The sequence below is a fragment of the Lolium rigidum genome, chromosome 7, assembly GCF_022539505.1.
Source record: "Lolium rigidum isolate FL_2022 chromosome 7, APGP_CSIRO_Lrig_0.1, whole genome shotgun sequence".
In the NCBI taxonomy this organism is placed as follows: domain Eukaryota; kingdom Viridiplantae; phylum Streptophyta; class Magnoliopsida; order Poales; family Poaceae; genus Lolium; species Lolium rigidum.
Genome location: NC_061514.1, coordinates 167,762,238 through 167,770,891, shown reverse-complemented (window position 1 = coordinate 167,770,891; position 8,654 = coordinate 167,762,238). Strand labels below are relative to the sequence as shown.

The 8,654-nt window shown below is 44.9% G+C and overlaps 1 pseudogene; it reads left to right on the top strand.

Moving 5' to 3' along the window:
* The first annotated feature begins 4,703 nt into the window (after positions 1-4,703).
* LOC124673974 lies at positions 4,704-5,590 on the top strand (annotated as a pseudogene).
* The last annotated feature ends 3,064 nt before the right edge of the window (positions 5,591-8,654 follow it).

Sequence of the window (8,654 nt, the reverse complement as noted above, 5' to 3'; positions counted from 1 at the left end):
TGAAGAGGATGAAGGTGATGAGGATGACAATGGCGAGGATGATGATGAAGAGGATGACGATGAGGATGGTGATGGCAGCTCTCCATCCGCGGGGCACGAGTTCTATTGATGGGACGCTAGCATCTCTCCTCTTTTCTTCGCCTTTTTGGTGTTCCGATGCCAAAGGGGGAGAAGAGAGTAGAGTCTAGAATCACGGGGTTCTTTGATTGTCACAAGCCATGGGAGTTGCTTTATTTGGATTTTATATGGCTTGTGCGTATTTGCTTTGATTTCTCAAGAACCATTTGCTACTTTGAATAATTCATGTATGGATATGTATGGACGACTATTATGTGTGCAACTCTATGTTAGGAGAATCATGCTTTATGGATAATCATGCTTTATGCTTATATATCTTGATATACTTGTCCATACCATGCTTGTTTCCTAAAGATATTGGGGGAGCTTCTCATATTCCACAAATGGTGCACTTTGCATTCAAACGCAAATTCTCCAAGTGCGCACATTATGGGGGAGCTGTCGTAATATCTTATATGGAAACAAGGTTTAGAGCTTATCATAATATCTATATGTAACTCTAGCTCGGTTTATCATCGTATACCAAAAAGGGGGAGATTGTAAGGGTATTTTACCCTTATACATTATTTTGGTATCTATGACACCGTGCTAGAGTATTTGGTCTAATACATGTCTACAAGATGACTTTCAGGTATTAGCCAAAGAGGTATGATGGTGTAGCAATGGAACAAAAAGGCAACGGGAGACCCCCCCAATTCGACGAAAAATCAGCAAGTTTTTCAGAGTCTGGCCGGTCCCAGATCCGGTCGGACCGGCCCTGGCACCGGACAGCCCGGTCACCAACCGGACCCAGCACCGGTGCCATCCGGGCATGTTCCAGTAAAGAAGGGCAAGCCCTCCGGTCGGCGTCCGGTCGCCAGCCCGGTTTGGACCGGCTGCTCCGGTCCATGTCCCGGTCGGACCGGGCACCAGACCGAGCGGCCCGGTCTGCAACCGGATTTTGCGCCTGTGCCATCCGGGCGCCATCCAGTAACCTCAGACGCCTGCCCGGTCAAGACCCGGTCCCAGCTCCGGTTGGAAACTGGCCGGCCCGGTTTGTGGCCCGGTCCGACCGGCAGATGGACCGGCCTGTCCGGCGCCAAATCCGGTCGACCGGGTTCCTCGACGAATCTGCTGATGTGGCAAGTGACCAACGGCCTTATTTTGAAGAACACTATAAATAGGTCTTCTCCTACCTCTGAAAGGTTAGGCAACATACTACAAGCTGTTCTTGAGCTCTCTCTCTCTTACTCCATTGCTAGAAACACCAAAAGCCTCAGATCTCCCTCCTCCTCCACTCAAACTCAAATCCCTCCGGGGAATCACTAGAGGAGGACCCGATCTACCGTTCTACCAAGCCAAATCTCATTCCCCCTTGTATTCATTGAGAAGCTTGCTTCCTAGGGTTCCTTGGAAACCCTAGGTGGGCAAGAGGAGTCCGGAAGCATCCGGGCTGTGGATTTGCTCCGGGCAAGATTGTGAAGGTTTGGAGGCTACCTCAAAGTCTACCACAAGTGAGTGAGCTATTCCTTCGTGGGATAGGCTCCGGAGAATAGGGTGAGCCTTCGTGGCGCGGGGAATCCTTCGTGGGACCTCCACTCCTCCAAACGTGACGTACCTTGTTGCAAAGCAAGGGAACACGGGAATACATCCTCGTCTCCGCGTGCTATCGGTTATCTCTAACCGAACTCCTTACTTGTGATTTAATCGCCCGTGAGAGCCTTCGTGCTCGAGTTAGTTGTATCCTCATATAGGTTGCTTCACCTAGTTTGCATTAGGCTCACCTTTATATTCCGTAAAGCCTAATATTGCAAAGAAAGAATTAAAATCTGTAGAAACCTATTCACCCCCCCTCTAGGTTTACCATCTCTATACTTTCAAGCCTGTTTCAATGAGGCATATGGCAATGATCATATTGCTAGTCTAGATCATGTGTTCTCCATAGTTAGCCCCCGAGAGGAAAGCCCAATGGACCGACCTTTGAACACAACGCAATACCGATCTTTGAACAGTCGAACCCTAAGAATCAGACACGGCTTAAGCATCGAGGAGGAGGACCATGGAGGGCCTGCGTATCTCCAACACCACTTCTCCACCAAGATTCGTCTCGCCGCTGATGCCGTCGACAACTACCACGGTGCCGGTGGCTCTTGCTCGTTTTCTGTTCATGGTGGGGTGGTGGCCCTCCGGGTGGTGGACCTACACATGATTATAGCGGTCTGCAGCACCATATGTCCCCTGTTTCTCACCTCTGACGCTTCCCATGTACGACCATCTGAAAAGCGAAGAATGCTTGGAGCATAGGTGCGCAAAGGCGGCAAGGTTGTGGGCTTGGGTTTCGGCCTCCCTTTGGAGGCTCACCACAACATTTCCCTAGGCTATAGGCCCGCTAGTGCACTACGATTCGGCCTCTGAAATAAGTACAATTACCAAAAATATTCAAATTTCAACAAAAAAAGATCATAAAATTTTCAATTTTTAAATTGTTTACTTTTAAAAATGTTTGCAGTTTCAAAGAACACAAATTTTGAAATAAATAAATAAAAGAAGCAACAAAAGAGTGAAAAGAAAAAAAAGAAAAAAAGAGAAAAGAAATGGGCACCGAGCCGACTCAATATACCATCCTAGGGTGTTCGACGGGTCGTATACACCAACTAGGTTGTCATATAAGCTTAGGAGTCGTCGCACACACGCAAGCCCATGATCCTCACCGCCTGGTCGTGTTCTTCCTGGGCGACCGACAATTCCTATTTGATCCTCAGAGCGTCAAATAGAACCATGACACCTGAAGGGAGCTTCTATGGTGGGGCGTCCCATGAAGGCTCCTTAATCTCTTGTGTTTTTTCATTTATTTTTATTTATTTATTTATTTTTCCTTTTCATTCTTTATTTTTAGTCATGTTTTCTATATATATATTTTTATTTTTTTTACTTTCACTTTTCGAATCATGTGATTTTTTATTGGGTGTGAAGTTCATAATGTTCAGAACCGAGAACAACTATTTTGTACCGACAACCAACCTAATGTTTGATGGCTAGGAGGGTGGTCTCCCAGCCCACATGAGTTTAAACCTTAGGTTTAACACACAGTGTCTCATAAAGTGGACATATTTTTTTAGTGGGGGTATGGAGTCGTAAATGCCATCATAGCGATGAGTGTATGCATGTGTATGTGAACGTCTGTATTTGTACCGTGTTTCTCAAAAAAATGAAAATATGTGAATTTTTCTAAACCTGTGAACATTTTCCTAAATCTCGTGAAAGTACCATTTTTGGGCCATCTGAACATGTTTTGAGTGGTGAACATTTTCACGAATCTTGTGAAAATTACCTTTTTAACCCCGTGAACTTTTTTCAAACCTTGGAAACATTTTCTAACCGGTGAAAAAATGAATCTTCTTGAATATATGTTTTTGGGCTGTGAACATTTTCTCTAGGAACGATGATTATTTCACAACGTGAACAGTTTTATAATATAATAAATTAAATATAAAATAAAAAAGAATGAGAAATAAATATTTACCAGCGTTGATAACACCACCGTGTGAAATATTTACCAACACTGATAACATCAAGGTTATATTACCAGCTAATTAATTATAAAATATAGTTCTGCAATGTATAATTATTTTTTAAGCTACATATTCTCAAAAAGAGTGATGATCCAAAAAAAAAATCACTTTGGAGGGAGCAATATGTTGTAGTAGTAAACCGATGTAGGTCGAATTTTTCCGAAAAGTCATATTGGATCCTGGACACCAGTGCTCTCACCGTATTAAAAAAAATCGAAAATTATATTTAGATGTTTTAAAAAATTATGTAACAAAATTCTAAAAGTACCTAATGATGTACACCACTAACCTACAAAATCTCAATTTCAAATGTTTTATTTTTTGACCTATACAAAAATGACAAAATCTGTTTTCTTTTTGTAGATTTGAATCACTATACTCAGATCTATGCATTTGTTATTTTTGTGCAGCCTAAAATTCATATTATTTTCAGTTGAAAATTTACACGATTATGAGATACAATACCGGCTACATTATGGTTTATTTTCAAATTTTTGTGAAGCTTAGAAATATGATTTTTAATTTATTTTTTGAAGTGAGATCACTGGTCATGTGCACCAAATCTCTGTCCGAAGTTTTCGCCCAAGTAAACAGCCAGCATTATATGGCGTTCTATCAAAACTCTCTTTCTACGCATTCTACATGTTCTTGAAAGAAAAAGATAAGTTCATAACACTTGGCGAGACGAAAATTCAAGCATGCACGCAAGCCATAGTAATAGGTACTGACTTGTGCGGTACGTGATCAAAAGACTCGCGTTGCAGATCAGCTCGATCCATGGCACACTACATTCCCCTATGCGCCACGTCCCCCTCATGAAATTTTCAATTGACCACGCTCCATTGACTTGCCCTTACTCTATCTTATCTCACCATGCATCAGACTAAATCATCGTACCGATCCCATCCTTAATAACAGGAGAAGAGTCGCACGTATGCTTGCTTCACGCGGCCGCAGGACGACCACCCCCGGCCGGCTGCTGCCTATAAAAGCACAGGCTCATAGCATTCGAATCCATGCACAGCACAAACACTGCAAGCAACAAAAGCAAGCACCAGGGAGAAGAAGAACATCATGTCCTCCAACGGCATGGGGTCCCGCCTGGCCCTGGTCATCGTCTGCTCCGTCCTCCTCTCGTTGATCGGCACGTCGGCGGCGACGGGGAAGACCGGCCGGATCACGGTGTACTGGGGCCAGACCTCCAACGAGGGGTCACTCCGCAAGGCCTGCGAGAGCAAGCTCTACTCCACCGTCATCCTCTCCTTCCTCAACAAGTTCGGCAGCGGCAAGTACGGGCTCAACCTTGCCGGACACTCCTGGGCCGCCGTCGGGCCGGACGTCACGTACTGCCAGTCCAAGAAGGTCCTCGTCCTGCTCGCCATCGGCGGCGGCATCGGAAAGTACTCCCTCGCCTCCAAGGCCGACGCCAAGGCCGTCGCCAAGCACCTCTGGGACTACTACCTCGGGGGGCATTCCCGCTCCCGGCCCTTCGGCACCGCCGTGCTGGACGGCGTCGACTTCGACATCGAGCTCGGGAGCCGCGCCCACTACGACGAACTCGCCAGGTACCTCAAGGGATACAGCAAGAAGGTGTTCGTCACGGCGGCGCCGCAGTGCCCGTTCCCGGACAGGATGCTGGGGCAGGCGCTCCGGACGGGCTCTTCGACCGGGTTCACGTCCAGTTCTACAACAACCCGGTCTGCAGCTACAGGGCCGGCAACGTGGCGGGCTTCAAGGCTGCGTGGAGCAAGTGGACCAGGAACCTGCCGCGGAGCTCCGTCTACCTCGGCCTGCCGGCGGCGCGGGGGGCGGCGGGCAGCGGGTACGTGGACCCGAGGACGCTGGTGACGAAGGTGCTGCCCATCGTGAGGCGGTCCAGGAACTATGGAGGGATCATGCTGTGGAGCAGGTACTACGACATCCAGACCGGGTACAGCAAGCGCGTCAAGAGTGCCGTCTGATCGATGTTCCAGTTCCAGTGATCGATTATGAAGAACGGAGTCCCCTACGTGGAGTGCCCTTGCATGCTGTAACCATGCATACACAGCTAGCTGATGTGATTACGTATAGCTTTTATGTGGTGGGAAGTTGTATGTGTACGTGTAGCTACTCTTAAGTACTATATGTATGTGTATGAATATTGTGGAATAAAGGGGCATCTAATTTATGTGTTTATATGTGCAACTGTCTGATTGACCCAAAGAAACATCCGCTATATAGTGCAGCTATAACTTTTGGAACAGCCTTCTACGACGCTACTAAGCATGTTTCTTCTGCGTCCATTAAAGCGTCGCTAAGAGTGTAGCTGCTAGAGGAGCTATAGCCCCGCCACACTAAAATTTAAATCCTAATATACTGAGCTTTCGATGCATAGTCAATTCAGTGACCTAGCCATTCCTCTCGTCTTCTCTCGGCAACGGGCAAAGAATTGAATAGTAATACAGCTAGAGAAATCCTTGGTCGCTAGCACCAAACCGGTTGTGCTCCACGACTTTGGTGGCTAGGGAGACATGTGCTGAATTGAGACGACCAACAACAACGTGATGCCCGAGCCTGAAACTCAAGCGAGATTGTTAATTTCTAATTTCCTATCCTTTACTATCTATTCCTCAGTGTATTGGTTCAGCTTCCAGACACTAGAACCACAAAATTAATTTGTATACAGAAACTTGCTTGTATATTTAAGCACTAGAACAACTGCCTACATCGAGACTTGCTTGCCTGTCCTTTCCTCTTTGATCTATACCTCTATATATGAAATAGATGCAGCCTACCTATTCAGTTGCATTCCATCTCCATATCATTTTTTTTAGAAATAAGGATTGTAGATAGAATTAGTGTATCTAGTTTAGGCCCGTAGCAGATTATAAGCAATGCACTAGTTCTGGAGACCAAGAAAAAAATTATTTTCCATAATGCATGCTAAGATTCTCTGTTTCTATGACATATATTGCTTTTCTTAGGGAAAACCGCTAAATGATTTAGCTGACGCTATAGCTTCTATAGCTTTCTGGACGAGGCATCAACTAAATCATCGGCTAAATCGAAATAGCCCGCTATTTTTTCCTAGGATTGACCTGGCAAAAAAAGTTCTACTGTTATGTCACTTCAAGCGATATCAATGCACGATAGGTAGCCTAAGAAGTTATGCAAATTCGTGAACAAATTGGATAAGTTGACAAACATGTGTATACATTCCCATATTGTTTCCAAAACTGAATTCGGTTTATACACACAAAAGAAAAGAACGATCAAAACAAGTGGTGAATAGTGCCCAAAAAAATGACAAATATAGCACTATTCATATAGCTTGTCTTTTTATTTCTCAAAGTGTAGGTCGAATATGTTTTGATTCATGGACTTTGGCAACTTAGTTAAATTGGTAATTTGAATTGTGTACAATATGGCACGAAACACTCGGAGTGCTTGTAGCACTAGAACCTCTATATGGGCCTGGTAGCTAGTTTGCACTCTTCTACACAGTTGAGTGCAACCATGAAGAATGTCTCACATCATATTATTGACTTGGTTTTCTTTAGTGTGATTATTCAGCCAAACAATCCATTCTTATTGTTATTAGCATTGCCATGCTCATGACTAGAAAAACTTGATCTTCTCACAGCAAATGAGATAATTTTATTAGAGGCATAGCTAGGACCTATTTATTTTTCTTATTTTTCTCTGTACACCTGCTTGTGAGCTTTTCTCTGAATCTCATATTCAAGGAAACCCGTAGATATAACATAAAGGATAAAATAATCAAGAAGCTATAGATAATAAATAATTCTTATTATTATTGCCTCTAAGGCATAACTCCTTCAGTTTAAATGTGACAACCTAAACGGTCTTATATATTGGCCCAACAAGATCCCAGAGCCCTTGGCTCTTGACCGGAGCGTCGGCGCTGGCCATCCAGTTGACGGAGTGCGGGATCGGATGTTCGTCGGGTACGATGGCGTGCCAACAACGAGGGAGCCGTAATCGTGGACCAGTGGGTTAGCGCGGACTGCACGGTCGGAGTCGACAAAGGAGTCGTGGTCATGGACCGGTGCACTGGCGTTGTCGTAATCGGCGGTCCTTGTCCAGTGCGGTGCCGGTGGGGTGATGGCGTTGACGTAGTGTGCACTGAACTCATCGTGGGTAAGTCCCATGAACTCCGTGACGCCGAGCTGGTCTCATGAACAACGTTGTCGAGAAAAATCGTGAACCGCTTGCTGTCGCTCCTGCTGAAGTACGTCGATCCCGAACACGCGCAACCCAGTCGTGGTAGAGCATGCGCTCCTCGGCCTCGCTTTGGCCACCGGACGAGGAACAGATCCAAAGAAACATCGAGGAGAGGCGCAGAGGCGGAGCTATGCGTACTTCAGGGATGGGGTGGGGGCGTTTTAGCAAAAACCAAGTAGTAGTTTACCCATTTACCTCGTCTCGTCTAAGCACGCCGCGGCTGCTTTGCTGGCAGCCGGCATGGTCGGTCGCTCGCCTTCTAAGATTGGGAAGAATTAAGGCCGTCCTAGCTACCACTTGGGGCTGTAAGCCAAGAGAAAAAATAGGGCTCTTCTACACAAATAGTTATCTAGCTTTTTATATATATTTCAGTAGCAACTTACTCAACATATTTTCTTTCAAAATATTCAATAGACATGTTAAATAACAGAAATTTCTCTAAATTTTTAGTAGACACGTCACATACACAATTCTATCTAACTTTTCAATAGGCAGGGTACTCAACATATTTTTGTTGTGTCCCTTTTCATAATCACACATGCACTTTGACATGTAAGACAAGCCGAAACACAGACACTACAATATAGACGGGAAATTAAACTGAAATAAAAGCACATGGATCATGAAAGAAAGGCTAGTTGCCGCTTGCTGCCTTAGGCTGGTCATATTGCATAGTAACTTAGGCTAGAATGTCATGCACATAACACTAGTCTATATTACTATCTTCATAGTGCATAGTAACATTAAGTTAGTGTCATAGATAGATTAATTATCTTGTAGACTCATTATATCTTAAAAGGT